The sequence below is a fragment of the Carlito syrichta genome, unplaced genomic scaffold (assembly GCF_000164805.1).
Source record: "Carlito syrichta isolate Samal-C Ts95f unplaced genomic scaffold, Tarsius_syrichta-2.0.1 Scaffold303236, whole genome shotgun sequence".
Classification (NCBI taxonomy): domain Eukaryota; kingdom Metazoa; phylum Chordata; class Mammalia; order Primates; family Tarsiidae; genus Carlito; species Carlito syrichta.
In genome coordinates this window covers 34,931-40,972 of record NW_007247332.1, presented here as the reverse complement: position 1 = coordinate 40,972, position 6,042 = coordinate 34,931, and the positions used below count along the sequence as shown (strand labels likewise).

The following is a 6,042-nucleotide window of genomic DNA, read 5'->3' as shown; positions in this document are numbered from 1 at the left end:
AGGTCCCTACCCATATGAAATAGATTTCATACAAATGACACCGGTCCAGGGTTACTTGGTGTTGACACATTCATGGACTGGATTGAGGCTTATCCTTTCCAAACTGAAGAGGCCATAGAGTAGCCAAAGCCTTGTTAAAAGAAATCATTGCCATTCTTCAAGCTCTCTAAAGTGACAATGGACCTCTTTTTAAGCTAGTGTTAGACAGTGTCTACTGCCCTAGGAATCAAGTAATACTTGTATACCCCATAGAGACCCCAATCATCAGGAAAAGCAGAAAAGGCTAATCGCTTTTTTAAAGAAAACACTCAGTAATTATGTCAAGAAACATTTTAACCTTGCACTAAATTATTACCTATAGCTTTGTTCAGAACTAGAATTTCACCTAAAAACTCGCTTCATTTAAGCCCTTTTGAAATGTTGTATGGACAGCCCTTTTGGGCTTCGGACCTCTTACAAGATAGGGAAGCACTGGAAATAACACATTATTAATTTGGGACAAGTAAAAAGCCCTATCCAAGAATATGCTAACCAAATTCTCCCTGCACCAGAAGCTCTCTGCCACAGGTTCAGTCGGGAGACTTAGTTTTACTTAGGCATAAAACTTGGTGAGAAGGCTTTCCATAGGTCTAACTCCCACAAAAATGGAAAGGACATTTTAGGCTCTTAGCATGCTTTCTGCTGTGAAATTGCAAGGAGTTAATCATTGGATTCACATATCAAAGGTTTAATGCCTCCTGAGCCTCCACAGGTTGGGGAGTCTGCCAAACAGACCAACCCTTCTACTCCTGTGAACCAGTGAAAGGCTTAAAACGTCTCAAGTGATGAAAAAGTTGAGACGATTAAGGACATCACAAGTCTGTGTTCAGAAATGTGTATTCTTTTCTGTTTTATTTTTCTATATGCCTTCATTTCTTTAAAATAGTGGATGAGAACAAAATATTCTTAATTTCCCCCAAACCATTGCTGCAAATGAACAATTAGAAGATTGTTGGCTACGTCATGTACCTCTTAGAAAGTTAGAGAAGTGGCTTTTCTTTGCCACCCAACCTCCCATTAATTTCACTATATTCATGGGAGACCTGATCAATTGAAAAAACTGATTTCCTTTGAAATCTCTTTATCTATTAAGCCTTTACCATGCTATAATTTCACTGATACTTATAATGAGACTATGGGAATAGGAGCATACTACTTGGATTGTGCTAGTAACTGCAGGCTGTGTAGCTCTTGCACAGAAACAGATCACTCATCTGGAATTTCAATATATCCAGTTTCATTTGATCTGTCTCATTGCCAGTGCATCCTCACCCACTGGTGTCCAGCCCAAGCTGGGAATAGACAAGGAATGTGTATCCATTGGATGGACAGGAAACTATCCCCTGGCATAGTAAAGAAAGAAATCTAGCCTCTCGTAGGGGAAAAGTAGATCTTTTCCAAGGAGGCTCTCTGTCCTCGCTTTGCTAGAGAAACCCACTTGGGGACCTACATTAAGCACCATTTTAGAAGAGACCCCCCCAAAAGATATGAGCCCCTGTAGGGGTACTGTGTTTACAAAAACTGAAGGAAATTTGCCATATTATGCCAAACCAAATGGCAATTACCCAAGGCCTGGAAAGACACGGGCTATACCTTGTATAGACAGTGTTCAAATGTTGAGTCAGTGCACTCTAGAAACCCCTAGCTATGAAAGGCTGCATGTAACTGTGTGGTTTTGTTTGTTTGTTTCTTTTTAGTTGGAGTCTTACTCTGTTGTCCAGACTGCAGTACAGTGGCATTCTCATGGCCACTGCAGTCTCAACCTGCTGGGCTCAGGTGATCCTTTCACTTCAGCCTTCCAAGTAGCTGGAACTACAGACATGTGCCACCATGCCTAGCTTGTTTATTTATTCATTTATCTATGTATTTATTTATGTATCTATATAATTTATGTGTTTATTTATTTATTGTAGAAGTGAGGTCTCGCCAAATTGCCCAGGTTGGTCTCGAATCCTTGGGCTCAGGCAATCCTCTCACCTTTGCTGGGATTACAAAGTGCTGGGATCATAGATGTGAGCCACCATGCCCGGCCTGCATGTACCTCTTTATAACATAACCAAACCCAGACCCAAGTGAGTGAATGGATTAATACTGGGAGAATTGAAGCTGCAGTTGAATTTTTAGTACCATGGAGAAGATCTGCATACGAAACATTACTGTGACTTTGAATGCTCTTTCTCAGACTAATGGTGATGTCTTAAAAGCTTTATCTAAATCTGTTGATTCACTTGCTAATATAGTATCAGACCAGTATTTGCTTGCTGCACAAGGAGGAGTTTGCGCAGTGATAAATAAAATTTGCTGCATTTATGTTAATGCCACAGAACAAGTTAAGGAAGATTTTTTAGAAATATGATAAGGCTAGGTGGCTCCATGATTTAGGAAAGGAGTTCCCACTGCAGATTCTTTCTGGAATACCATTAAAGGCTCTATACCTTCTTTTGGTTGGCTCATTCCTTTTATTGAAACTATTGTGATGATTATACTGTTGTCTATTTTTTGGTCTATGTCTTTATTACTGCACAGTTAAATTTGTTTCTTCCAGAATCAAACCATTTCATACCTGTATGATGATCATGCAAGGATTCTAACTGGAACTTACGGTCAATGCCACCATTGAAAGCAACCTGGATGCATTATGTCCTTTGCCAGCTTAGAAGAAGATAGGCCTTTCTCCCTTGACTCTCCATATGATTATGGGATCAAAAACTCTGAGGAGAGGAAGTTGAGGTAGACATAGCATGTAGCTTAGGTGTAGTTAGGCAAGTTTCCTTAGGCAGGTATACTTTAGATAATTAAGGAACACTGTGGTCGAGCATCCAAGTGCCTTTCTTATCAAAATACAACCTTCTTGAGCAACAGTCCATGGCCAGACACACCAGATCTAATCACTTCACAGGTTGGAATGTGATATGACCAGCGCAGACTAGCACAGTAAACCATGGAAATGATAGGGAATTTCCAGTACCACTGAGGCATAATGTTCTAAGGAAAATATTAATCTAGTTAAGCAGTAACTTTCTTTTATCTTTAAGGTCCTTGTAACTCATGTAAACTTTAAAGGTCAATTGATAAAATCAAAAGACTTGTGATTATTTGCATGCAGCCCTCAGATTTTAGTTTAATAGCTTACATAATCATCATTTGTGAACACTATATAAAGTTTACTGTTACCAACAAGCGTGTGTCTTTTTCTTTAAGACATTCACGTTCTCCCTTGAATGTGTTTTCCTGTTTTCTGCTCTGTAATAGGGTATACTTTCATTTTCTCTGAATTCTTTCTTGCAGCAAAGTCAAGAACCCATGGAGCAACTACCCCCCATGTCCTGAATCATCTCCTTATCTTTTAACCCAGAGCAGTTTCTCTGTTATAGTGACTTTTTGAAGAGTCACACATTCTTTCAGAAAGTCACACATTCTTTCAGAAAGTCACACATTTTGATATTTCTGATTGTGTTTTCATGGTCTGTTTAAATGTTTCCTCCATTTTTTGCACTTCCTATAAATTGATTAATGTGTGAATGGTTGATTAAAGCATAGTGAAAACAATTCTACCTAGAGCTGTTCTTAGGGAACTTGTAAACTATTGGACGGGGCAAACATCTAACCAAGCAAATGAATGCATTATTACAAATTGATGAAAGCTTTGAAAGTAAACTAGAAGGCAGTATTGTTTTCTGTATGTGCATATGGGAGTAGATGAAGGTAAGAAAATGAGTTTTGTTTAAGCTAAGACTCTAGGAATTAGCCATATTGAAAGGGAAGCAAGTAAGAGGTAAGAAAAATATTGTATGAATTGGTTTATTACATACCTATGGAGAGAAGTCAGTGCAAGGATTCCTAGGTTTGACAATAGTTTTGTTTGAAGGGAAAAAAGTAAGGGATGTATCTAATTTGAAGTGTATTACTACAGAAAAAAATAAGTGATATAGTATCAGATGATGTAAACCAAAAGAAGATAGGAGAAAAAATGAATATGCTTTATTTTTATGAGTAAGAAATAAATTCAGAGCAACGTGGAGAAGACACGAGTGACCTGAGAGCGCAGCTGCCGCCATGAGCCTCCTTAACAAGCCCAAGAGTGAGATGACACCAGCGGAGCTGCAGAAGTGGGAAGAAGAAGAATTTAACACAGGTCCACTCTCTGTGCTCACGCAGTCTGTCAAGAAAAACACCCAAGTGCTCATCAACTGCCGCAACAACAAGAAACTCCTGGGACATGTGAAGGCCTTTGACAGGAACTGCAATATGGTGCTGGAGAATGTGAAGGAGATGTGGCTTGAGGTCTCCAGGAGCAGCAAGGCAAGAAGAAGTCCAAGTCAGTCAACAACAATCGCTGCGTCTCCAAGATGTTCCTGTGCGGGGAGTCTGTCATTGTGGTCCTATGGAACTGACTCATCGCTGGCCTCCTCTGGTTGACAGCTTGCTCCCCTGCCCTATGAAGACCTTCCCTTTGTCATGGGAATAATAAAGCCCTGTGTTTTTTTCTTAAAAAAAAAAAAAAAAAAAGAAATCAATTCAAATAATTAGAGTTAGTGATTGATTGAGCATTTGAAAAGTTCTCCATGAAAAGTCACTTAATTATCACTCTTAGCAAATGTTTCTCTTCACTTACAGAGTTAAAGCCTCTTGGAGTCATTTTTCAGTTCAACTTGGGGTTCTTCCTATCCAAATGGGTAGTCTCATTTCCCAGAAGGAATGAATGTCCAGAGTAAGCAGTCCTGTGTGACTTCTTGTATAGACTGACTGACACATCTTGAGGGTTTGGAATCACTTCTGGGGTAAATGGTCAGAAGACTCACCTCCCAGTGTGGGCTGATAGCTCCCAAGAGACCAGGTGTCTTGAAAGTAGCCATGTTACCTTCAGTATTTGCCACTTAGGGGTCCCAAGGAGCTAGCTGGATATATAGAGAAAATTGATGAAAGTTCTTGAAATTAAAGTTGGTAAGGATGTGCATATATTACTGGTTAAAGAGTTTATTGGAGAAACTGTTGAAAAACTTTGGCAGGATCTACCAAATATCTGCATGTACTTACTCTATAACATAACAGTAACGGCTGCAATATGCATTAAGGTAACAGTAGACATTTCACCAGTATTTGAATTAGCCCTCAACCAGAAACCACTCAAGTGGAGATAACAGAATGGATAAATTGTGACATAATTATACAGTTGGAATACTATACAGAAAACAGAAGGAATAAAATGGAAAGGAGATGCAGTGATATGGGTCAACTTCACAAACATAATTTGGAGTGAAAGATGTTGCATAAAAATGAATGCCTGCCCCCCCAAGATGGATTCAGACCTCTTTTGAGAATATATGTTATATATTGATGCCTAACAAATTCAATGGCTTAAAACAACACATGCTTACAGTTTTGTTGAGTTATGAGTCCAGATATAGCTTTAGAAGGTTCTCACCTGGTTATGGTCAAAACATTATTTGGGTTTCATTCTTATGGTTTAGCTAGGTTTAGCTAGGGAAGATCATGGTTTAGCTAGGGAAGATCATGGTTCTACACACACTCTCAGGTAATAGGCAAAATCCATTTTCTTGTAGCTATAGGACTTGTTGCTGCCTGCTGGAGGCTGATCTCAGTTCCTTGAGGCTACCTGCAATTTTTTGCCACATAGCCTCTTTAAGCCAGCTAGAGGAGTATGTGCATTTCAGAGAAGTCTTAGATGCATTTTTTTTTTTTTTTTTTTTAGGCACTGACTTTAAATGTCAGGCTGGAGTGCAGTGATGAGATTGTAACTCACTGCAGCCTCAAACTCCTGGGCTCAGGAGATCCTCCTGTCTCAGCATCCTAAGTAACTGGGACTACGGGCACATGCCACCATATCTGGTTTATTTTTTAGAAAATTTTTGTAGAGATGAGATCTTGCTATGTTGCCCAGGCTTCCTAAATATTCTTTAAAATAATTCCACCTGATGAAGTCAGTTGCTGTAGGATAATTTGCCTACTGATAAGCTCAAAGCCAACTTATTTGGGACCTTA

At 39.2% G+C, this 6,042-nt stretch overlaps 1 pseudogene; it reads left to right on the top strand.

Moving 5' to 3' along the window:
- Positions 1–4,033: 4,033 nt before the first annotated feature.
- Positions 4,034–4,526, top strand: LOC103260541 (annotated as a pseudogene).
- The last annotated feature ends 1,516 nt before the right edge of the window (positions 4,527–6,042 follow it).